Source organism: Miscanthus floridulus, chromosome 19 (genome assembly GCF_019320115.1).
Source record: "Miscanthus floridulus cultivar M001 chromosome 19, ASM1932011v1, whole genome shotgun sequence".
NCBI classification, from domain to species: Eukaryota; Viridiplantae; Streptophyta; class Magnoliopsida; order Poales; family Poaceae; genus Miscanthus; species Miscanthus floridulus.
In genome coordinates, this window is record NC_089598.1 from 114,455,700 (window position 1) to 114,481,998 (window position 26,299).

General features: G+C 48.6%; 1 pseudogene; it reads left to right on the top strand.

Moving 5' to 3' along the window:
- The window catches only part of LOC136527775 (DNA mismatch repair protein MSH4-like), a 48,001-nt pseudogene that overhangs the window by 10,950 nt on the left and 10,752 nt on the right, over window positions 1-26,299 (top strand).

Below are 26,299 nucleotides of genomic sequence, written 5' to 3' on the forward strand. Positions count from 1 at the left end.
CAGAGCCTTCCCAGGCCCTTCCACCGCCATCCCCTCTCCCTTCTCCTTGGCCTCAGCGTCGTGCAGTGCATAGAACGTTGCCAGCAGGAGAGTGGCCTTATCATCATTATCAGCCTGCATCAGATGAGCCTCAGCCTTCTTCTCCTGCTTGCGATTTGGGCACTCCTTTGCCCAATGACCCGTCTTCCCACAGCACCGACAGGCGTTGGGGTCGACCTTCTTCTTCTTCTTCTCCGAAGAAGCCTTCCAGCGGCACTTGCCATCGCCACCGTGGCTGGAGGAGGCTTCCCCAGACTTCTTCCTCCGGGCAGCCCACTCCTCCTCTGTCACCAGTAGCTTGCCGCTGTCCATCGTTGCTGTGGCCTGCTCTATGTGCTCATCCACCGCCCACAGACAGCCTGTCACATCCTCAATGGTGAGGTTGAACAGGTCCAGCATCGTCTCTATGGAAAGAGCGATCTGGATGTACTTCATTGGCATGGAGTGGAGGTACTTGGAGACCGTCTCTTCTTCGTCGATGGTGACGCCGTGGCTTCTCAGCTTGCTGATAAGCTACTGCAGGCGGAGGGAGAAGTCCTCCACCGATTCACCATCCTTGAACTTGAGGGTGGCGTACTCCTGCTTCAGCAGCTGGGCCATCGTCTTCTTTGCGCTATCGGAACCGACGTGCATCGCTGCAATGGCCTCTCACACCTCCTTAGCAGAGTTCTTCGCCCCCAACGGCTCCATGTACTCTGCTGGCACAACCGTGAGAATAACCTCCAATGCTGACATGTCGTCTTCTTCGTTGTCGGTGCCCTTGTCAATAGCATTCCAGAGTCGTCGGGCTCTGAGCTTGACCTTCATGGTCACCGCCCACTCGCCATAGTTGGTGCGAGTCAGTGTTGGTCAACTAGTGCCGCTGACCTCCCGCACTGTGCGCACGACGACCTCCTGTCGTGGCTGGGCAGTCACAACAGCGCCGTTGCTGTCGCCCATCTCCAAACCGTTCGTCATCGCCAGCGGTTAGTCCGGTGATAGCTCTTGTACGGCTCTGATACCACTTGTTGGCCTCTGGATCTTCGGAACGGGTGAGCCGACCACTCCCCTGTGTTGCTGACCACACACTATGGCTAGAGGTAGAAGAAGGGAGGGAGAACAAAGCGCGCACACACACAACACAAGCACCAGCGTTGGCCGGAGCTCTGCAAAGGAGATGACAAAACTAAACTCGCTCTCTTTATAGTAGGAAGATATATATATATAACTCTACCCATCTAATCCTAGTGCACAGACATGTCAGGCTGCCATGCTGTTATAGTGACTAGATGTGACAGTAGGGCTGACTTTGGCATCTGCCCCTACTGTGGCTACAGTGCGGCAGGAGAGCCTTTCGGCGCCTGCCCCTGCTGTAGCTACAGGGAGGGCAGCAGATTACTTTTACATTGTTCTCCCTTTTCTATCTATTAGAACCATATTCATAATTATTGAAAATCTCTCTTTATTGTCAGGTTACATTCAATGGGTCATTTGACCGTATGAGTATCGACTCAACTAGGTAATTCTTTTGGGATAATGCACCTTTGAGTCAAATAAAGTTGTATCAATGCCGTTTTGCTCAATATCCTGCACCAAATGACTGAATGAGAAAGAATAAAATATACTCAAAAACTTGTGCATGGACCTGAATTGCCTTAATTGTTTTATATGCACTCAACAGTGTTCAAACATTGGAAATTATTGATCCTCTCCATACTGAACTATGGGGCACTAGCAACAAAAAGAAAAGCCTCTTTCAGATGCTGAAGACTACAAAGACTACAGGAGGGTATGCCTTCAGACTACCAATTACTCCCTCTTACACTTGTTGACACTTGATAGTTTTCTAGTAGGGTCAATCATGCTAATTTTCAATTTAGAACTACTTTTATCTTGTGTACTCATCATTCTAGTGTAAGCTATTCACCAATCATTTTTTTATTTTACTTGTACATTGGAGAACATTCACGAGACGAATCTTTTAAGCCTAATTAGACTATGATTGGACACTAATTGCCAAATAACAACGAAAGTGCTACAGTGGCATTTCGCCAAAAATTTTGCCAACTAAACGGTACCTAGATTGCTGAGAGCAAACTTTACAACCATTAAAAGATATTCAGACCATCAATGCTCGTCTAGACTGCTTGGTAAGTAGATTTAAGATGTATTTATGGAAGAATACCTGTGGCTTATTTATGGTTCATCATTGCTTAACATTTAAAACAATCGAAGTATAGTAAAAGCTTCTGATTTGTATGTTGTTAAGTTAATGTTGGAATATGTATCACGTGCTTGGTCCCATACTCGCATTGGCTTTACTTGTGGTGCTGTGTTCTTTTTTTCCCCTGAGAATACGCAGGAGACATGTGTATCTTTTCATTAGGAAGAAAATAGTTTACTGTTTATAACATGGGCCAAAATGGTGCACGCATGCTTGAGCCTAGTAGTGTGATTACTATCTAGAATATGTAACCCCTGCAGCCAATCGATCGGTCATCCCAGCACGGCGAGACGCTTAGCTCTTGACTGAATCCATAGGTCGGTTTCTTTGAAAATCATCTGAATGCAGCATTGTGTTCTGAGGGCTAAATTGAATTGTCATATAACTAACGGATGTCTGAATGCAGTTTAGACGTTTCAGATTGCTTAAGTCTGAAGCATATTGGCTTCCCCTTTTTCTTAAGCTTTGTTTCTAAACAATTGTCAGAAATACTCTCTTGTTGTGTAAGCATAATTCAATACTGTCCCATTCCCATACATCTGCATTGGCTTGTAGCTGAAGTTTTTGAGTCTTGATGTGAATAGCAATGAGTTTTGAGTATGTCAGACTTTATTTACCTATGGCTTTGATAAGCGAATACTAAAAAAACTCGACCCCTAGGGGTAACCTCCCCTGCCACATTGACTGAAAGGTAGAAGATTCTCTTCTGCAGGGTCAAGAAAAGGCCATAAACCACGGCTAGTTATTGCTTAGCATTTAGCAAGATAGATGCACAGCTGCCCCTAAATAAGCAGCATGCTGAAAGTCCAACTAAGAAACTCTATCTCTAAGCATCTAACAGGCTAGCCATTGAACAAAGCTAATCTGCATGCAGCTACTAGCTAACTAATTTATGCATCTAGAAGTTATAGACTGCAATGTGCTAACTGCTACACACACCACGGTCTGCTGCTGTTAGGTCTTGCCATTGCTGCTCCCTGGCCATGCCGCCACCACTGCACAGGCCCAAGCCCATAACAATGATTGTGCAATTAAATTGAAATCTGGGATCTCATAAGTATTCGCTTATCATTTATGTTAAGACCCAGAAGCAGACAATGATATGTTACACTAGCACCATGTTTCCTGATCTAAAATATCAATTATTTCCAGGATGAGCTAATGAGCAATGAGGAGATGTTTTTTGGTTTGATTCAAGGTCTACGGAAATTTCCAAAAGAATCAGGTAATAAAGTGCTCTCTGGTTATCCTGCTCTGTTTAGGTAGTTGGAATGTAGAGGCGTGTAAATATATTATGCGTTCAAGAGACTAAATGAAAGGGTCAGAAGGCGAAGGAGGTGGACAATACAGGTTTCAAGCTTTGGTACACAGGGACAGTCGGGAATAGAAATAGAGTAGGAGTTTTGATTGATAAGAGCCTCAAGAATGGTGTGGTGGGAGTGAGAAGGCAAGGAGATAGTATTATCTTAGTCAAGCTTGTCGTTGGTGATATGGTTTTGAACGTAATTAGTGCGCATGCCCCCCAAGTAGGCCTCGACGAGAGTGCTAAGAGACAGTTCTGGGAAGACTTAGATGGCCTGGTTAGAGCTATACCTAGTAGTGAGAAGCTTTTTATAGGAGGAGATCTTAATGGGCATGTAGGTACTACAAGCGCAGGTTTCGAGGCAGTTCATGGAGGTTTTGGATATGGTAGTAGGAATCAGGAGGGGGAGGAAGTTCTGGACTTCGCGGTAGCTTTTGACCTGATGATAGCCAACACTTTCTTTAGAAAGAGAGAATCTCATCTAGTGACCTTCAGTAGCGGATAACACTGTAGCCAGATTGACTTTGTCCTCGCAAGAAGAAAGGACAAATGAGCATGCTTGGATTGCAAGGTGATACCAGGGGAGTGTGTTGTTTCTCAACATAAGCTTTTGGTGGTAGATTTTCGTTTTCAGGTGCGTGCCCGTAGGGATAAACAAGCTAAGATTGAAAGAACAAAGTGGTGGAAACTGAAAGGGGAGACGTCAGAGGTATTTAGGGAAAGGGTTATCAAAGAGGGCTCTTGGAAGGAAGAAGACGACATAAACAACATGTGGGACAAGATGGCAACCAACATTCGGAAGGTGGCCTCAGAGGTGTGTGGAGTAACCAAAGGAAGTGGACGCGAGGCTAAAGATACTTGGTGGTGAAACGAGGAAGTCCAAAGGGCTATTAAGGAAAAAAAAGAATGCTATAGACGCTTATACCATGACTGGAGTGTGGACAACATAGAGAAGTACAAGGTGACAAAGAAGACTGCAAAGCGAGCTGTAAGTGTGGCAAAGGGTAGAGCGTACAGGGACGGACCCACAGGGTATGCAGGGTGGGCCACCGCATACCCTGGGGTCCGCCAGTCATAGAGATAGGTAGAAATTTTCAATGTAAAAAAATAAAAAAATGAATTTTTCACCGAATTGCATAATTTTTTTGCTGTGCATATCCAGAGGTAAAAACCTAGGTCCGTCACTGAGAGCGTACGATGATCTTTACCAACATTTGAGTACGAAGGAAGCAGAGAAGGACATTTCTAGGATGGCTAGGGTTCGTGAGAGAAAGACAAGGGACTTCAACCAAGTTAAGTGCATTAAGGATGAAAGGGAGCATCTCTTGGTGAAGGAGGATGAGATCCGACATCGATGGCAAGAGTATTTTGACAAATTGTTCAATGGTGAGAATATGGACACAACCTTTCAGTTGGATGACTCTTTTGATGACACCAATAGGCGCTTTGTGCGGAGAATCCAAGAATCTGAGGTCAGAGAGGCGTTGAAAAGGATGAAAGTAGGTAAGGCAATGGGACCGGATGGTATCCCAATCGAGGTGTGGAGATGCCTCGGGGACATAGCTGTAGTATGGCTAACCAAGCTGTTCAACCATATTTTTCGATCGAACAAGATGCCTGATGAGTGAAGGAGAAGTATATTGGTACCGATCTACAAAAATAAAGGGGATATTCAAAGTTGTACGTATTATCGAGGAATTAAGTTGATGAGCCATACTATTATCGAGCATCGCTTGAGAGCAATAGCGCGGGTCTCTATGAACTAATTTGGTTTCATGCCCGGAAGGTCAACCATGGAAGCCATTTTCTTAATAAGACAAGTTATGGAGCGGTATAGGGAGAAGAAGAAGGACTTACACATGGTTTTTATTGACTTGGAGAAGGCTTATGATAAAATACCAAGGAATGTTATGTGGTGGGCTTTGGACAAATATAAAGTCCCAACGAAGTACGTCGGGCTCATTAAGGACATGTACAACAATGTTGTGACTAGAGTTCGAACAAGTGATGGAGACACAGATGACTTCCCGATTAGGATTAGACTACATCAAGGGTCAGCTTTGAGCCCTTATTTGTTTGCTTTAGTGATGGATGAGGTCACAAGGGACATACAAGGGGACATCCCTTGGTGTATGCTTTTCGCGGACGATGTAGTGCTAGTTGATGAAAGCCGGACAGGAGTGAATCAGAAACTAGAGTTATGGCGGGAGACTTTGGAGTCCAAAGGTTTTAGACTCAGTAGAACTAAAACTGAGTATATGAGATGTGACTTCGGCACTACTACTCGGGAGGAGGAAGATGTTAGTTTGGAAGGTCAAGTAGTGCCTAGGAAGGATACCTTTCGATATTTAGGATCAATGCTACAGAGGGACGGGGATATTGATGAAGATGTTAGCCATAGAATCAAAGCAAGGTGGATGAAGTGGCGGCAAGTGTCTGGTGTCCTATGTGACAAAAGGTACCACAGAAGCTAAAAGGCAAGTTTTATAGGACGGCGATTAGACCTGCTATGTTGTGTGGTGCAGAATGTTGGCCTACGAAAAGACGATATGTTCAACAGCTAAGTGTCGCGGAAATGCGTATGTTGCGTTGGATTTGCGGTCATACAAGAAGGGATCGAGTTCGGAACAATGATATACGTGATAGATTAGGGGTAGCGCCAATTGAAGAAAAGCTTGTCCAACACCGGTTGAGATGGTTTGGACATGTGCAACGGAGACCTCCAGAGGCACCGGTGCGTAGTGGAATCCTAAGCCAGGATAGTAACGTGAAGAGAGGCAGAGGAAGACCGAAGTTGACTTGGGTAGAGGCAATAAAAGGAGACTTGAAAGGATGGAATATACCCAAAGACTTAGCCTTAGATAGGAGTGCTTGGAAGACAGCTATTCATGTGCCTGAACCTTGATTGCTTCTGATGGGTTTCAACTCTAGCCTACCCCAACTTGTTTGGGACTTAAAGGCTTTGTTGTTGTTGTTGGTTATCCTGCTCTATAAATAAATACGACTCTTTTAGTTCTCACTGACACAAAAAATTCTGTACTATTGTTGCTTTACATTAGATAAGGTTCTCTGTCATTTCTGCTTCAAGCCCAAAAAGGTTACATATGAGGTATTGAAGCCTGCCAATGGTAGAAAGAGCCAGATGTTGATTTCTGATATTATTGTTCTTAAAACTGCTCTGGACGCCATACCATTCTTATCCAAGGTCTGATAAACCATTTCATTTTCCTTCTGTAAAAAGAAATGCACATCATCACTGGAATTGTAACTACTTATCAATGTGTTTAATGTGTATTCTTTCCATCATCCAGGTTTTGAAGGGGGCAAAAAGTTTTCTTCTTCACAACATTTATCAAACTGTATGTGAAAACCCCAGGTATGCGAATATGAGAAAGAGGTAGTTTTATGACCTCCTGCTTCAAAGAGAAAGTTATATGATCTTTTCAATCCACGGAATATGTAGCGACTATCATCCAATAGCACCATGATAAGTAAATTACACGAAGAATTCGGTTCCCTTCAGAATTTCACAAATCCTTTTCTGTAACTTTACACTTGAAAATCGATTTGGAGTTTTAATAGTGAATAATGAATAAATAATTTTCACTAATATATCTTGCTATATTTCCTCCAAGTATTAATGATTAAAGCAAGGGCTCTTCTATGGATTAAACTAAATTTCGAAACAAGATTTGTACCAGTTTGTTCCAAATTCTGCTTGTAGTTCTACTGTTTCACCTTGCAGAAGCATCCTTAGATCAGGTTCGTAAGATTTCTAGTTCTTGGCCAGAATGCCTGTATTTCAGTGTTCGCTGACCACAGTTATATTCCTTGGTATTGCTTATAATTATTGCTACACAGTCATGTACATATTAATGTTCTTATGTTTCCTTTTGTGGTCCTAGAATTGGAGATGTCATTGACGAGGATGTGGTTCATTCAAGGGCTCCATTTGTAGCCTGCACTCAGGAATGTTTTGCTGTTAAGTAGGGATGAAAACGGATCGCATACGGACGGATATCACCGATATTATATTTGTTTTCATATTTCTGTCCGGATTCGGATTCGAATACGGATAGTGTCAACTATGTCGGATAGGATACGATTGGATATCGACATCATAAATATGCGATTTGAGTATTCAGATACGAATACGATATCGGATGTTGGATATCTGGACTAGGATACGGACAGATCTCAACCCCTCTAAACGGATTCGGTTTCAAATACGGTCAGAAAATATCCGTACTGTTTTCATCCCTACTGTTAAGGCAGGAATTGATGGGCTGCTTGATGTTGCTCATCGATCTTTCTGTGATACCAGTGAAGGTGATGCTTCTTATGTACATCATTCTAATTCATATTATTCACATTCTTAACAAATTGTGTTGCAGCCATACATAACCTCGCCAAAAAGTACAGGGAAGAATATAATATGCCAAATTTGAAGATGCCCTATAATATTAGGCAAGGATTTTACTTTATTATACCCCAAAAGGACATCACCGATAGGCTTCCTAATAAATTTATCCAGGTAATATGAACATGATCTTCCAAAATCAGCTTGTTAGCTGTAATATGCTAACCAGTATTTCTGAATTCTTGATGATGAATTAGGTTGTTAGACATGGGAAGAATATCCATTGCTCAAGTTTGGAGCTTGCTTCAGTAAGTTTAACTTCCCTGCATTATTCTTAGACATCTTAATATTGACCACGAAAGTTTTTCTGCTGACCCTCAAATTTCCAGTGTGATAAATGTTAGTCAAGAGTGCATGATTACCCCCGTTACCCCGTATAATTTATCCATTTCCCTTACATTGTTCTGTAACTGAGAATGTGATGGATAAGTCTGGCTGCTATGGTCTTTGTGGGGCTATTGTGGTTTTTGTGGGGCTGTTGTGGTCTTTGTGTTTTTAAGACAGCATAGGACAGCATCTTAGACTAGAGGACAACATCTAGGACATCATCTTAGACTAGCATATAGAGGATAACATCTTAGCATCTAGGACAGCATCTTAGACTAGCATCTAAGACTAGCATCTTGGCATATGCTTGGCAGCCTATAAATATGTATCCCCAACCCCTTGGGTTGGCATGACATTGAGAAATAAACCAGAAAATTGTCTCAACTCCTAGTGTCATCCTCTCTCGATGAGAGTAAGAATTCTGCTACTTCCAAGAGTGAGAATTCAGCGACTAACAACTGGTATCGGAGCCGTATTATCCTATAGCCTGAGCATCTCCTGCTCATTTCCTCTCCCAGCCACACAACAGCCCCAGCTACGAGCAGCAGCTCTGGCCGCTCCTGCTCACTCCTCCCCCGCACGTCTGAAGCAGCCCTCTCCCCATGCAGCAGCCCTCTAGTAGCGCATCATGTCTGCAGGGCAGTCTCAGTGCTCGGTCGCCTCGAGCACGCGGCGTCGGCAGGAGGCCGAACTTGCCGCGGTAGAGGAACACGAGCAAGCGGCGGCAGAGACCATTGCGGTGGCGGCAAGGACGTCGAGGCTGGCAGCGGTGGAGCTGGCAGCAGCCAGAGCGGAGGCGGAAGCAGCGGCGGCGACGAATGCAGCGCGTGCGGCGGCAGTGGAGGTCGAGGCTCTGCGCGGCAGCATCGGCAGCTCTATTTCCGTTGATGACACTGTCGACGCGGACCTCAAGCTGCTAGAGAGGGAGGCAGCATGAGCGCGGGCGGCGTAGTGGGCAGCCGCACATGCCCACGAGCATGGCGGCAGCCCAGACAGGCGCAGACGGCGCAGTGGGCAGCCGCGCACGCCCACGAGCGCGACGGTAGCCTAGACAGGCATGGACGCGCTGCGGCGCTCCTGGAGGAGGCGCGCACGGCGGCGGTGCTCCTAGAGGAGGCGCACACGGCAACGGTGGCGGACGGGTCGATGGAGAGCGCGACCTTCACAGGCAGCGTGGCTCTCTCTCCCTGGATCGGTACCGACGGGTCGATGGAGAGCACGGCCTTCAACAGGCAGCATGGCTCTCTCTCCCCAAATCGGTACCATGGTTACCACGGGCTCTAGGCTGTTGTTAGGGACATCGGTCCCGGTGGTGGGTGGCCTACCCTCACCAAGACCAACTACGTCGAGTGGGCTATGGTGATGAGGGTAAAGCTCCAGGTGCGGCACATGTGGGAGGCAGTCCAATACGGCAACGTCGACTATGACCTCGACCGACGAGCGCTGGATGCCCTCATCGCTGCAGTCCCGCCCGAAATGCAGTTCTTGCTTACCAACAAATGGACTGCCAAGGAGGCTTGGAATGCCATCGCTGCAGCACGCATCGGCAGCGACCGCGCCCGCAAGTCCACACTGCAAGCACTTTGCAAGGAGTGGGAGAACCTAGCCTTCAAGCCAGGTGAGGACATTGATGACTTTGCTCTTCATCTTAACACTCTATTGCAGAAGATGGTGCAATTTGGCGATGACACCTACGGCGAGGAGAGAGCTATCGAAAAGCTCTTTCGCTATGTCCCCGAGAAGTACAAGCAGATGGCTCGCTCGATCGAGTCCCTGCTGGATCTCTCCACGATGTCGATCGAGGAGGCAATAGGTCGCCTCAAGGTCGTCGACAGCGATGAGCCACAGTCTCTCTCAGGGCCCATCACCACTGGCGGGAAGCTCCTTCTCACTCGGGAGCAGTGGCTTGCCAGCCAAGGTGATCGGAAGAAGGGGGAGCCTTCTTCCACGACAGGCAGCCACAAGCGTGGCAAGCCACGCAAGGCACGCAGAGATGCCTAGGCTAGGGCACGAGGACGTGCCAAGGGTGATGCCCGTGGAGGCGCCCAGGGCGGTGCCACCGGTAGGCACAAGCCGGCACGAGATGACGCATGCTGCAACTGCAGCCAGCTCAACCATTGGGCCAAGGACTATCGATAGCCATGACGCGGTCAGGCCCACGTCGCACAGGCGGAGGAGGAGGAGCCAGCTCTGTTCATGGCACATGCAAGCATTGAGCTACCTCCAGCAGCACCAGCCGCAGCGGCTCTCCTCCACCTCGATGAGCCAAAAGCACATGGCCTCCTCGGTGACAGCTCCGGCAACGACAAGACTGACGGGTGGTGCCTCGACACCGGCACCACCCATCACATGACCGGTCAATGGAAGTTCTTCATCGAGCTTGACTCTAGCGTCCGAGACTCTATCAAGTTTGGGGATGCCTCTGACGTGGAGATCAAGGGCGTCGGCTCCGTCATCTTCACCACTGTGTCTGGTGAGCACAGGCTGCTCACCGGAGTCTACTACATCCCCGCATTGAGGAACTCCATCATCAGCTTGGGACAGCTGGATGAGAATGGTTCGCGCATGGTGGTTGAGTACGGAGTCATGAGGATTTGGGATCGTCATCGTCGCCTTCTTGCCAAGGTATCCAGAAGCGCAAATCGACTCTACATCCTTAACGTGCAGGTGGCACAACCCCTCTGTCTCGCTGCTCGTCGGGACGACGAGGCGTGGTAGTGGCACAAGCGTTTCGGGCACCTTCACTTTGAGGCCCTGAAGCGGCTCAGTGCCACAGAGATGGTGCGAGGCCTGCCATGCCTCGACCATGTGGAGCAGCTCTGTGACGTCTGCGTGTTGATGAAGCAGAGGCGACTCCCCTTTCCACAGCGGGCTAGCTTTTGAGCCAAGGAGAGGCTCGAGCTTGTGCACAGGGACTTGTGTGGCCCGGTGACACCGGCCACACTGGGAGGACGATGCTACTTCCTACTGCTCGTCGACGACCTCTCCCGCTACATGTGGGTGATGGTCCTCGGTAGCAAGGGAGAGGCTACGGAAGCCATCAGGCGCGCGCAGGCTGCTGCGGAGGCGGAGTGCGGCCACAAGCTGCGCGTGCTACGCACCGACAACGGTGGTGAATTCACGATGGCTGAATTCGCATTGTACTACGCTGATGAGGGCATTCAGCGCCACTACTCCGCGCCGTACAGCCCGCAGCAGAACGGCATCGTCGAGCGGCGCAACCAGACGGTTGTGGGGATGGCTCGGGCCCTCCTCAAGCAGACGGGGATGCCGGCTGTCTTCTGGGGAGAGGTGGTGGTGATGGCCGTCTACATCCTCAACCGCTCGCCTACCAAGGCGCTTGACGGCAGGACGCCGTACGAGGCTTGGCATGGGCGCAAGCCGGCGGTCTTCCACTTGCGGGTCTTCGGCTGCCTTGCGTTCGCCAAGGAGCTTGGCCACATCAGCAAGCTCGACGATAGGAGCACTCCAGGAGTGTTCATCGGCTATGCGGAGGGTTCGAAGGCCTACTGCATCCTCGATTCGAAGACAGCGTGTGCGCACGGTGCGCGACGTTGTGTTCGACGAAGGGCGAGGATGGGCGTGGGACAAGGCGGTGGACGACGGCTCGGCTCCGACGTACGACGACTTCTCTGTCGAGTACGTCCACTTCGAGGGAGCTGGGGGAGTAGGCGGCTCTTCTTTGGCGAGCGCGTCTACCCCAGTCCCCGAGCCTCCACCGACCCCGGCGCTTGCTACTCCGACAGCCTCGGCTGCGATGAGTTCTTCGTCGGCTCCACCACAGCCGGCAACGCCACACACTCCAGCACCGACAGGCACTACTCCGGGCACGTCTACTCCACCACCAGCTCATGTCGAGCACGACCCGGTTGAGCTCACTACTCCACTCTCTCACGACGAGGAGCGCGTCGATGCGTACCACGACGGTGAGCCATTGCAGTATCGTATGATGGAGAACCTTCTTGGTGACCAGCCAGTGTCGGGACCAGTGCCTCACGACCTGGAGGCACAGTTGCACCTTGCGTGTGACGATGGCGACCCTCGGTCATTTGTAGAGGCCGAGAGACACGCGACATGGCGTGCCGCGATGCAGTTGGAGATGGATGCGGTTGAGAAGAACCGCACCTGGGAGCTTGCTGACCTTCCTCGTGGTCATCGCGCGATCACCCTTAAGTGGGTGTACAAGCTGAAGAGGGATGAAGCCGGTGCCATCGTCAAGCACAAGGCTCGCTTGGTGGCATGAGGTTTCGTGCAGCAGGAGGAGGTCGACTTCGACGACGCCTTTGCTCCCGTGGCACGGATGGAGTCCGTGCAACTCCTCCTTACGCTAGCTGCCCAGGAGGGCTGGCATGTTCATCACATGGACGTCAAGTCGGCATTCCTTAATGGCGACTTGAAGGAGGAGGTCTACGTGCACTAGCCACCGGGATTTGCAATCCCCGACAAGGAGGGCAAGGTGCTCCGCCTACGCAAGGCCCTCTATGGCTTGCGGCAGGCACCGAGGGTGTGGAATGCCAAGCTGGATTCCATGCTAAAGGGGATGGGCTTCGAGCAAAGCCCGCATGAGGCGGCCATCTACCGATGGGGCAGTGGAGGTAATGCTCTGCTGGTGGGTGTCTATGTCGACGACTTGGTGATCACCGGCACCAAGGATGTGGAGGTGGCGGCATTCAAGGAAGAGATGAAGGCCACCTTCCAGATGAGTGACCTGGGGCCTTTCTCCTTCTACCTGGGAATCGAGGTGCACCAGGATGACTCTGGGATCACGCTTCGACAGACCGCCTACGCCAAGCGCGTTGTTGAGCTAGCTAGGCTCACCGACTGCAACCCAGCTCTCACTCCGATGGAGAAGAGGCTGAAGCTGAGCCGCGATAGCACGACGGAGGAGGTGGACGCTACGCAGTACCGGCGTCTTGTGGGGAGCATTCGCTACCTCGCCCACACACGGCCAGACCTGGCATTCTCCGTCGGCTATGTTAGTCGGTTCATGCAGTGACCGACAACGGAGCACCAGCAGGCTGTGAAGAGGATCATCCCCTATGTTGTGGAGACTCTCGACCATGGCCTCTACTACCCTAGGTGCCCTGGGGCAGCACACTTCGTCGCGTGTAGCGACAGTGACCACGCCGGCGACATCGACACCAGCAAGAGCACGAGCGGGATCCTCTTCTTCCTCGGCAAGTGCCTCGTTAGCTGGCAGTCGGTCAAGCAGCAGGTGGTGGCCCTGTCTAGCTGCGAGGCTGAGTACATAGCGGCCTCCACTGCTTTGACTCAGGCGCTCTGGCTCGCTCGACTGCTTGGCGATCTCCTCGGTAGAGACACTAGAGCGGTGGAGCTCAGGGTGGACAGCAAGTCTGCTCTAGCCCTGGCAAAGAACCCCGTCTTCCATGAACGCAGCAAGCACATCCGGGTGAGGTACCACTTCATCCGAGGCTGTCTTGAGGAAGGGAGCATCAAGGTGAGCTACATCAACACCAAGGACTAGCTTGTGGACCTGCTCACCAAGTCCCTTGGGAGGATCAAGTTCCTTGAGCTCTGCTCCAGGACCAGGATGGTTCAACTTTCCCACAAGACGACACACAAGACTTAGGGGGAGAATGATGGATAAGTCTGGCTGCTATAGTCTTTGTGGGGCTGTTGTGGTCTTTGTGTTTTTAGAACAGCATAGGACATCATCTTAGACTATAGGACAACATCTAGGACAGCATCTTAGACTAGCATCTAGAGGACAGCATCTTAGCATCTAGGACAACATCTTAGACTAGCATCTAAGACTAATATCTTGGCATATGCTTGGCTGACTAGCAGCCTATAAATATGTATCCCAACCCCTTGGGTTGGCATGGCATTGAGAAATAAACCAGAAAATTATCCCAACTCCTAGTGTCATCCTCTCTTGATGAGAGTAAGAATTCTGCTACTTCCAAGAGTGAGAATTCAGCGACTAACAGAATGTGCTTGTTGGCTACATAGCTTTGGGATCACTACTACTTTTTTTTTTCTTTCAAAAGCTACACTTCCCTTTTATTAATTGACACATAACCCTGGCAAGCACAATTCTATTGCAAAAGATAGCTTTATGATCAAGTACTTTCTATCCAATTTTGCAGCTGAATGTTAGGAACAAGTCGGCTGCTGCTGAGTGCTTCTCACACACGGAACTTTGTTTGGAAGGTTTCTGTAGCAATTAAGCACTGATATTTTTATTTCATTTAGTTCTTGATCTTAGTCATCTGTAGTGTTCTGTTACTTTTTTTGGTTGACTTTAAAAACACAAGGATCAAGCAGTTCTTCAACTTAATTAAAACTTAGTTTTTTTTTTCTGAGGAAATAAAATTATAAGCTTCTACTTACTGCTATATAACATGTTCCATTTTTTTTCTGGAACGCACAGGTGTGTATCAGTGCATTAATAGAAGAGAGTTACAACATACACACCCGAATGAAAAAACAATTACATTAGCGCCTATCCAAATGAGTAAGAGAACGACCCGACCTAGAAACTTAGCTACCCAGAAGAGCCCCTTAGCTCCTGCCATACCCCAGAGCTGTGATTCTTCCCCAGTGATAGATAAGACTGTAAATAAGTTCAGAGTAGCACCATTAAACACATTTATTTCTGTGTTTCGACAAAATCCATGCACCCAATATGATGAGCGAGTTTAGGCCCTATTCCATATATTGCTATTGCAGAGAGCCAGAGAGATCTTATATTTGTTGTCATCCTCCAAGCAAACGGCAGCAGTTAACCATTACTGAAGAGTGCATGCCATTATTCTGAATTTGTGTTTCTGTTCCCATGCTTCCAATTTAGGAGTGATACCTTTAGTCAGCAATTTGGTAATAAGATTACATAAACCATATGTCTATACCTTTCAGCATTGCAGATCATGCCAATGAACAGCTGGATGTACAAAATTGGCTGTTTGTAATTATCTTATGAAAAATTCCATGCAAATCAATTTACAGTGTTGTAACATTTTTTTTTTTAAAAAAAGAAGCTTGTGGGCACTGGAGCACTTGAGTTTCATGCAATGCTACATTTTGACTACGATGCAAGTATCTTTAAGCTGCCTGAGTTGCTTGTTTATCATTTCAGGGCTTATTGACGAAATCAGAGACATTGGTATCCTTACATTGCTCGCCGAAGTATTATGTCTTTTGGACATGATTGTAAATTCTTTTGCGCATACAATATCTACAAAGCCCGTTGATCGCTACACAAGACCAGAGTTCACAGGTGTGCAATTTAGCTCCTGTCATGTATTTTTCTTAGACCATCCATTTCGCTAATATATATTTGTTGAAGGCAACCGTTGTGCATGGGCGAATTAAATGCTCTATACATGCATGCGTGCTGTAATTTTGAATTAAACGTTTGTTGAAAAAAAGTTTCTGTTCCCTGGACTTTATGATAGGCATAAAAGGGAGAATCTCAAAAAGACATCCTCAGTTAAACTCTGGACAATATTTGAAATGAATACTCCCAAGATTATGGACAAACTTAGTGGAAAGATCTACTGCAAGTGTGAATTATTTCATTTTAGTGCTATAGGTATCCATCTCTAGTTCATGAATTTTGATTCTTTGTAATTAAGCATGATAGAGAAAGGTCAAGAGGCTTAGATTGCTTAATGAAGAGTTTACAGGAGTATTACATATATATAGAGAGACTAAGCTAGAGAGTTAAGAGGGGGGAGAATCCCAGGCAGCATGCCGGGAGAGTTCCTAGGCAGCACTGGGTGGAAACCCAAGAGGCAGCCGGTATACAATAAATGATAGAGGAAATAAATACTCTAACACCCCCCCGCAGTCGGAACGTCGTTAGAACGAACGTTCAGACTGGAGCGAAAATCCATAAAGACAGAAGAAGGAAGACCCTTGGTGAAGACATCGGCGAACTGCGACGTGGTGGGAACGTGAAGTACACGGACAGCCCCAAGAGCGACCCGTTCCCGGACGAAGTGAAGGTCGATTTCCACGTGCTTGGTACGCTGATGCTGAACGGGGTTGGTGGAGAGGTAGACGGCGCTGACGTTGTCGCAGTAGACGAGGCAGGCAGTTTCCAGAGGATGATGTAGTTCCTGCAGAAGTTGCCGCAGCCAGGAGGCTTCGGCGACGCCGTTGGCAACTGCTCGGTATTCGGCCTCGGCGCTCGACCGTGAAACAGTGGGTTGGCGTTTGGATGACCTAGGAGATGAGGCTGCCACCGAGGAAAACAGCATAGCCGGAGGTGGATCGTCGGGTGTCAGGGCAGCCAGCCCAGTCAGCGTCGGTGTAGACGATGAGCTGAGTTGGGGCGGAGCGGGGAATGACAAGACCAAAACTGATAGTGCCCTGAAGGTAGCGAAGAATCCGCTTGGCAGCAACAAGATGAACTTCCCGAGGATCATGCATGTGCAGGCAGATTTGTTGAACAGCGTACGCGATGTCAGGCCTGGGTGAAAGTGAGGTACTGGAGAGCACCCGCAAGGCTGCGATATGCTGTAGGATCAGCAACAGAAGGGCCGGCATCAGCAGAAACTTTGGCACAAGTGTCAACAGGAGTGGAACAGGGCTTGCAGTCGCTCATGCCATGGCGAGCAAGAATATCCAGAGTGTACTGACGCTGTGAGAGGAATAGAAGGTCTTGTTGTCGCTGAACTGCTACGCCAAGAAAATGGTGTAGGGAACCCAGATCCTTCATGGCAAATTCCTTCTTCAGTGCATCAATCACCCGGTATAAGAGCGCTGAGAGGAGGCTGTAACAACAATGTCATCCACATATAGGAGCAAATAGACTGTCTCAGTGCCGCGGTGATAGATGAACAGGGAGGTGTCGGACTTAGCTTCAGTGAAACCCAGAGACAGCAAATAAGAAGCAAACCGGCTGTACCATGCTCGCGGTGCCTGCTTCAAACCGTAGAGGGACTTGTTGAGCCTGCAGACGTGGTCGGGAAGAGCATGATCGGCAAAACCAGTGGGCTGAGAGCAGTATACTGTTTCTGACAGAGTACCGTGAAGGAAAGCGTTCTTGACATCAAGTTGATGGATCGGCCAGTCCCGGGAGTGAGCCAGAGTGAGGACGGTGCGAACGGTAGCGGGCTTGACGACGGGACTGAAAGTCTCATCGTAATCGATTCCGGGGCGTTGTGTGAACCCACGGAGGACCCATCGAGCCTTGTATCTGTCCAAGGAACCATCAGCATGAAACTTGTGTTTGAAGATCCATTTCCCGGTGACCACATTTGCCTTGGCAGGCCGAGCAACGAGATCCCAAGTGTGGTTGTCCAGGAGGGCAGTGAATTCTTCTTCCATGGCCTGACGCCAGTGCGGATTAGCAAGAGCATCACGGCAGGAACGCGGAAGTGGGGACAGAGCCTCGGTGTGTAGAGCAAGACGAGGCTGCTTGTATCCGGACTTCCCGCGAGTCGCCATGCCATGAGAATTGGCAAGTGGCGGGATGGAGACCGCCCCTGCTGGCAGTGAAGAACCGCTCTTGACGTAGCGTGGTGGAGAGGGAATCATGCCAGAGCGTCGAGGAGGAGCCCCATCGGGGGACCTCGGTGGTGAGCTGGGTGCGGGGGCACGCCGTGTGTAGACGTGGACGACGGGCGGCTTGCTGAAGGAAGGAGCCGGGGGCGCCTGTACATGGGGCGCCGTGGGCACCGGTACAGGGGGCACCGTGGGCGCCTGGACAGCGGGCGCTGGTGTAGGGGATACCAGGGGCGCGGTGAAGCCGGGTGGAGGAGACCGCGGCGCTGGTGTGCCTGATCCTGGCGCTGGGGTACCTGAAGATGCCGGCTGGGAGGGAGCCCGCAGAGATGCAGGTGCTGGCGGGATGGCAGCAACGCGAGGGGTTCCTGCAGGTGGAAAAGGGACTAACGGAGGATCGTCATCAGTTAGAAAGTCAGTTCGTGTGTGGGTGGTGAGGGCCGGCGAAGTGAGAAGGGAAACGTTGTTTCGTCGAAAACAACGTGGCGAGAGATGATGACACGGTTTGTGGCAAGGTCGAGGCACCTGTAACCTTTGTGGTCGGGAGAGTAGCCGATGAAAACACATAAGGAAGAGCGCGGGGCAAGTTTGTGAGTAGTAGTAGCGGTGAGATTAGGGTAGCAGGTGCATCCGAAAGCCCGGAGATCATGATAAGAAGGGTGAGTGCCATAAAGGGCGAAGAAGGGAGTGCTCATGTTCAGCGTTTTGGTGGGGAGGCGATTTATGAGGTGAGTGGCAGTAGCAAGGGCATCGGCCCAGTAGAAGGGGGGCATGGATGCTTGGAAGAGCAAGGTGCGGGTGACATTGTTGGTGGTGCGAAGCATGCGTTCGGCTTTGCCATTTTGTTGCGAGGTGTAGGGACATGACATGCGAAGGGAAACACCTTTGGCAAGAAAGAAAGCGCGAGACGTGGAGTTGTCAAACTCACGACCGTTGTCACATTGCACGGATTTGATGGTACAACCAAATTGAGTGTGCACATAGGCGAAGAAATTGGAGAGGACAGTAAAAGTCTCGGACTTTAATCGAAGAGGAAAAGTCCAAAGAAAATGAGAGCAATCATCGAGAATAACGAGATAGTATTTAAAGCCGGATACACTGATAATAGGGGAGGTCCACAGATCACAATGTATCAGATCAAAAGGTTTGGGTGCTCTAGACAAGGAACTAGCAAAAGGCAAGCGAACATGGCGCCCAAGCTGACAAGCATGGCAGATGGAGTCTTCTGTGGACTTGCTGCAGAAAATGGAAGATGACTGAGCGAGACGCTGAAGGGCAGCCTTGCCGGGGTGGCCGAGACGACGATGCCAGGTAGTTGGAGAAGGAGTGGCCACAAGAGCACAAGTATCAGTAGGTGACGACGGGAGCTGCAAGGTGTAGAGCGGCCCTGAGCTGTTACATCGAAGGAGGATGTTCCTGGTACGGAGATCCTTCACAGAGACACCAAGAGGGTCAAATTCCACAGAAACAAAATTGTCAGTGGTGAATTGACGAACGGAAAGCAGATTTTTAATGATGTCAGGAGCTAGAAGGACATTGTTGAGACGGAAAGGGCCAGGAAGGGTGGAATATCCGGTGCCAACAACCGGGAGAGTAGCACCGTTTCCCACAACAATGGAGGAAGGAAAAGAGGAGGATGGAGAAACGGTAACCATACCAGGGTTGGAGGCAATGTGAGACGAGGCACCCGAGTCGATCACCCAGTCCGAGGAGTTCGGAGGCGGGGTGAGGGTGAAGGTGCTGAAGGCGTTGGCGAGGGACTGTTGGTCCCATGGTGACCAAACTGGGGGCGTCGGAGGTGGTGCTGGCGTCCAGGCAGGAGGGGGTGCCTGGGTGGGCGCCTGGTGGTACGTCCCCTGAGTCGAAGGGTAGAAGGTTGGAGGCACGCCGGCCACCAAAGCATGCTGCTGCAGCGGTGGCGATGCAGATGGTCCAGGACGGGGAGGTGGACCGCGAGAGCCGCCGGGAGTTGACCCGGGCCACATGTGGATGGACCCTGTCCACGGATTGAGGAGGGAGGGCCACTGGGAACCGCCTGGGAAGCCGCTGGTCGAGCCTCCTTGGCCACGGCCGCCACGGCGACGCCGGCCACGGCCACTGCCATTGCCAGACGAGCCCCCCTCGGCGTGCTGTTGAGGGCGCGGGTTTGCAGACCCAGAGGCCGGCGGGGAGGCAGGTGGCTTGCTGAACGAAGAGGCGACGAGGGCCGATGGAGGCGCTGAAGGAGGTGCCATGTTGAGCTCGGCCAGGCGCAGGTCGGCGCGGACGTCCGCAAAGGAAGGAAACGGCTTCTGGCGTGTGATGAACTGCGACATGAACTGGAAACGTTCATTGAGGCCGCGCAGGATGTTGAGCACCAGAGTACGGTCATGGACTGGCTCACCCAGATCAGCAAGGGCATCAGCCATGCCCTTCATCTTGCGGCAATAGGCGTCGATGGAGAGAGCACCTTGGGAGAGGGTGCGGAACTCAGCATCAAGGAGCATGGCGCGTGACTCGCGATTGTTGAGGAACTGCTGTTCGATACCGAGCCACGCAGCCCGAGCGGAGACGCCGTCACGCTCGTGGATGACGTCCAGAAGGTCGGTGGAGATGGTGTTGAAGATCCAGGAGACGACCACGCAGTCCATGCGGGACCATGCTGGGTCGGTGACTCGGGAGTCGTCACTGAGGACGTGATCCTTCAGCGCGAAGCGGCCGAGGATGAGGAGGACGTAGCCGCGCCACTTGGAGTAGTTGGAGGACTGGAGGTCCAGAACAATCGAATCAAATTCTTGATGTTCTGGACAGCAGCAGCCTGGCTGTGCAGATGAACGATGGTTGCGGCGTCGGAGGAGAAAGAGTGATCGCCGCCGTCCTGAGAGTCGTCGTCGTGGAGGGAGTCCGGGCGGAGACGGTCCCGGAGTGCAGCGGCCTGCTGTTCCATAGCGTCGGCCTGCGCGCGCTCCTTCTCGAGGGCGTCAGCAGCGGCACTGGACGCGATCCTGCGCGGCAGCAGCAGACTTGAGGAGGTCAGCCTCCGTCTGAAGCTGCTGGCTGCGGTCGGTGTTGGTGGAGTGCAGTGAGGCGGCTTCCTCCTCCAGCTTCTGAGCGGCGGCGAGAGCTTCATCACGAAGCTTGATCGCGGTAGCCAGCGGTGGAGGCGCCGGAGGTCGAAGTAGCCATGGGCTGCGCGGCTGGGGCACTAGGCGCGACGATGAGGGCAGCACCAGGCACGCGGGCGGCCGAGAAGGACCACAGAAGACGGCGGTACTGGGCGCGCGGGCGGGAAGGTGAGGGGGCGGGCGCGGCTCGAGGCGGGCGCCGAGAGGATCGGTTTTAGTCTGATACCATGATAGAGAAAGGTCAAGAGGCTTAGATTGCTTAATGAAGAGTTTACAGGAGTATTACACATATATAGAGAGACTAAGCTAGAGAGTTAAGAGGGGGGAGAATCCCAGGCAGCATGCCGGGAGAGTTCCTAGGTAGCACTGGGTGGAAACCCAAGAGGCAGCCGGTATACAATAAATGATAGAGGAAATAAATACTCTAACAAAGCAGACGATGGTCCAATGGCAATCAATGCTGGACGACATCCTATTCTTGAGACCTTGCATACTGATTTTGTTGCAAGTTGCTTTTTTTTGTTGATTTTCTCCATGTATACTTCATAATCGCTTTCGTTGTTAATTATGTGGATTATATCCATGGCCTAAGTATTGTTTCTTCTATACAGCCTAACGATATCTTTCTCTCTGAAGTATCTAATATGGTTCTTGTCATGGGGCCAAATATGTGAGTGGTATAATATTGGACCTTAGTTGATGCTGCAGGCTATTCATTAATCTGTGGAAGTTCATCTAATATCTGGATTGTTTGCTGTTGCAGGAGCGAGAAAAGCACATATCTCCAACAGATATGTTTAATTGTCATTCTTGCACAAATTGGTTGTTATGTTCCAGCTCAGTTTGCATCCTTAAGAGTTGTTGATCTTATATTCACTCGGATTGGTAACGGGGACAATGTTGAAAACAACTCGAGTACGGTAAGGTATGTGTTTGAAGTGGATAAGCCGGATCTCTTCTACGTGATATCAAGTTATCAACCTTGTTTATTGTGCCCTGTTATGCAAACTGTTCATGGAGTTACCAAGTATTATGGAAATACATGAATAGTACTGTCCTTATATCTAACATACCACAACTATGCACAAAAAATTTAACTTCTATGATATTTCCATGATAATTGACATTTTTTTAAATGAACATGATAATGACATTGACAATTACTTAGAATTCTTCACATTTCTTTCCTTGGCTACCACCTCTCAACTCTCAATACACATCTGGAATATGAAGTAGAAAAAAATAGCTGGATAGTACATTGGTGAGACTGGGTTGGAGCATGAAACTCTTGAAACGGTATAAAAGCTCATTGGTCATACATTCAATACACATCTGGAATATGAAGGAGGAAAATAATTGGTTGGATAGTATGTTGGTGAGACTAGGTTTTGTATTTGTATTTTTTACGAAATTTAGACCGAGGTATGGTTTAAGTTTGTTCTTATTTACCAATTGCAGTCTGCTTCCTTATGGCACCTGATTATTATATAGGACTATTTGAAGAAGCAATTTACATGTACTGTTTCTTCCAGAGGCCAGACTATTCATCAATAGGCGCTAGGCAGTAGTCTGTTTGCCACACTTATCAGTACAGTAGTCTGCAACAGTTGATTCTTGTCAAACTGATATGATTTAGCAAAGCGTGTCATTTATTTATATCTTTTCATAACTAGTGAGTACACAGATTTCCTACGTACTCTAGTTTACTTTGGCTTTGTCCTAATTCAAACTTCTCTAACTTACCATGTTTGTAGGAAAAAATGCACTGACAACTACAACATCAAATTAGCTTTTCCCCTAAAAAAACATCAAATTAGCTTCATTAAATTCTTCATGAACTATGTTTTGAATTGATAATGCATTTATTTAAATTTGTAGCTCCTAATATATTTTTCTAAAAATTTGATCAAAGTTAGAAAAGTTGACTTAGGACAAAACCAAAGTGAACTATAATTTGAATGGAGTTAGTACATAGCAGCTTCCATTTTACAGTTTATGGCAGAAATGAAAGAAACTGCTTTCATCACGCAAAATGATTCTTCAAGGTATTTCTACCTCGTTGCTGAAGACTGAAATTCGATGTCTTGTATTACTCTTGTTTTCTTCTGATGTTCATGAACTTGTAGGAGCTTGGTTGTTGTGGATGAGCTTGGAAGAGCAACATCTTCCTCAGATGGGTTGGCAATCGCATGGAGCTGCTATGAATACCTGTTGATGCAAAAGTGGATCTGCAAACACAAAGGGCTAATACCCGAATCGATATCCAAAGCGTGTCAGTCGATTTGACCTGTTAATCGACAAGGATGAAGATACGAGCACTTTGGTCCTGACAACAGCGATACGCCCGGAAGTCACGGCCAAGAGGTACTCACGCGGAACTCGAGAATCGTCGATGGTCGCACTGAAGCGATGCAACTCGCCGAATCAATGAGAACTCGTAAAAAGGAAAAATATGCAAATTGACGAAGTCGCCGAAAAGTAAGTAGATGCAAATAGGAGTAAAAATTGGTTTTGATATTGATTCATTATTCATTACATTGCCCCTCAATCTATATTTATACCCTGATCTAAAGAGACATAACCAAATACGACTAGGACACCAAGTCAATATTTAAGGAAACACGTGACTCTTACATGAATCATACTCTAAATATAGAAAAGGAAATCAACTCCTATCTATTTCTTTGTCCGCCTCAATTACGATGGAATTCTCACCGACCTCCTTTCCATCGGCATACTTCCTGTTTCATCGGCAGTAGTTTTCAAGCCTTCCTTCATCGGCATCGACAATAACATCTCCAACCTTATCGGCAACGCCCGAGTCTAAATCAACCTTTCCATCGATCACCACCATTCATCGGCAACCATCTTTACAAGCTGATTTTCATCGGCCGTCAGCGTATACAGTAACTTTCCTCCTGCCGATTAGCCCACTCTGATCATTTTGACACGTGCAAAAAATGGTGTCAACACATGCCCCCCAATTTCGGAGTATAAAACCATTAATGCTCCGAAATTTACTCCAGATAATGTTTGCCTTCGTCCAATTACCGTAACTCATCCTCCAAGCCAAAACTTGATCTGTTATCAAATCTAATCAAATCTAGTCCTGATTCACGCACCTCAGTAAATATCGCAAAATTTCCAACCACTCTTGCCCTGATTATGGTTAAGATACCGAAACAATAATCCATCGGCAAGATCCTAACATAATAATGCCGCCATTTTCAGAATTAAAATATCCTGTACCGAGATCTCTTCCAAGTCATGATTACTTGCCATCAAATCATCTGTACAATCCCTTGATTATCGTACGAACAGTTACCATATCCATCTGAACCACCTCGACCCACATGCACGCGGCATAGAGATAAGTCCAAAATACCCATACTCCAAGCGGCTTATAAATAGATTTCTCCGGAACGCTCGTCCTCTACCCTCAGATTCCAATCTTTGGCATTCTCTCTTTCCGGCGGCTACTCCGACGAACAACTGCGCGACCTCAACCAACAAGAACTTTTCTCCAGCGTCAACCTCGAGTCTCCAGCTCGTGCCCCCATCTACCTCAAGATAATGGCAATCAACTTCGACGTCCCTGCGGTTCATTCCACTTCCGTTACTTTTTACCTCGATTCCTCTAGTCTTTGCGAGTTCATACAGTTGGTAATTTTTCTCTTTTTCTTTGTTCTTCGGATCCTCTAAACTTAGGAACTTCGCAACAAATTAGTTATTCCAACCGATCAACCGCATTTCCAATGCCTAGGACCAATGGACAACCTAGATCCAACTGATCTGATTAATGCAGAGGTTAACAGAATCCCTTTTAGAGCCCAAAATTTCTCTCTGAATTTATGGAAAGATACATTCCGATCTTGGCCCAAAACCACCAAAGGGTGGAAAGATTGGTACTTGAGGGTCAACAGGTTGATGCAAGTACACTGGGCAGAACGGAAGCTAGACCAATGCATTAGGCTATCCATTGCCGATATGCAAAAGAATAAGTCAATAATGATTGCAGCTGCTTACTTCTGGTCAGACACAACAAACGCTTTCATGTTTGGACATGGCCTAGCTACTCCCACACTTGCCGATGTATACATGCTCACTGGCTTGGACATTTCAACTGCCGATGAAGGCTCCATCTATGGCAGAAAATCTGAATATAGGGTGAATACCCGCAACATCGGTGGTTGGACGGGATATATTCAAGAATGCTAGAAGACCGGGACAGTTAACCAGAGGGAACATGCCACATTCTTGAATATGTGGTTAGAAAAATTTATCTTCTGTGGTCGATCAGTAGGACCAACCAACGCCTTCCTCCCCGCGGCTGAACTCTTGGCCAATGGTGTAAGGTTCCCTCTTGGCCGATACCTTCTGAGCTCCACTTATCATCTTCTTCATCAAGCGTCTCAGAAACTTTTGCTTGGCGAACCCATCGGCAACTTAGGAGGCCTGTGGTGGTTTATCAACATGTGGCTGAATGCCCATATGCACAAACGTTTGCAATGGGACTTCTTTGCCCAACAATTCCCATGAGAAATTGCTGAAGACCACGTGCTTGGGGATGAGGAATCGGCAACACGCTCACCCCTCAATTTTGGTGAAGCCATAATTGTCCTCCCTGGAACAGAGGCCAATGAAGACCAGATCGGCAGATTCTTCCAAAGCTTCTACAATGGTCTTTCTCGCGATCATAGGGCCTGGGTACCTTATATTGACGAAGAAAACAGATTCCCCCTTCTTTTCAACTTTGCTAATGACACTCTGAATCAGGATAATGAACTCATGATGGCCATCATTACTCCCAGGGCAATCCTAGTAAACACATTCGGTAGCGGGAAAAACACCAATATCACATATGAATTTTACAATCCATCGGCAGTATCCCGTCAATTGGCTTTTGGGCAACTGCCAATCAAACTTTGTTTTGCCGATGTGATCAAACCCAAAGAAACAATCACCTGCGGAACAGATTGGAGCAGGGTAGTGCGACTTTCCCCCAATGCCGATACTACAGGTGTCGATATATCCATCTGGACACCAACATCTTTCATCACCGAATCATATAAGCAATGGTGGTGAGAGTGGAGGGAACAACTGTTTGCAATATCTGCTCACACATATCGGCACATGATCGACCCTGAATACGCCATCCCCGATGACGCGGTAAGTTTCTTTTAACTCCCTTCTGCTTTTTTCCTTTCATATATCGGTAACTAACTTTCTCGTGATAGGTTAACAACCCAGCACCATCTATGAGCAAAAGTGGAAAACCCTTCGATCTTCAGCCTGTTTCCCCGATATCATCAATCGGCTACAACGCCCCCACCTTAGCTGCTTTGACTCACCAGAAGACCCGTGCCAAGACCATTACCTCCAAGTCCAAATTGGCTACAGCTAGGGCCACTCCATTGGCTGCTGCTACA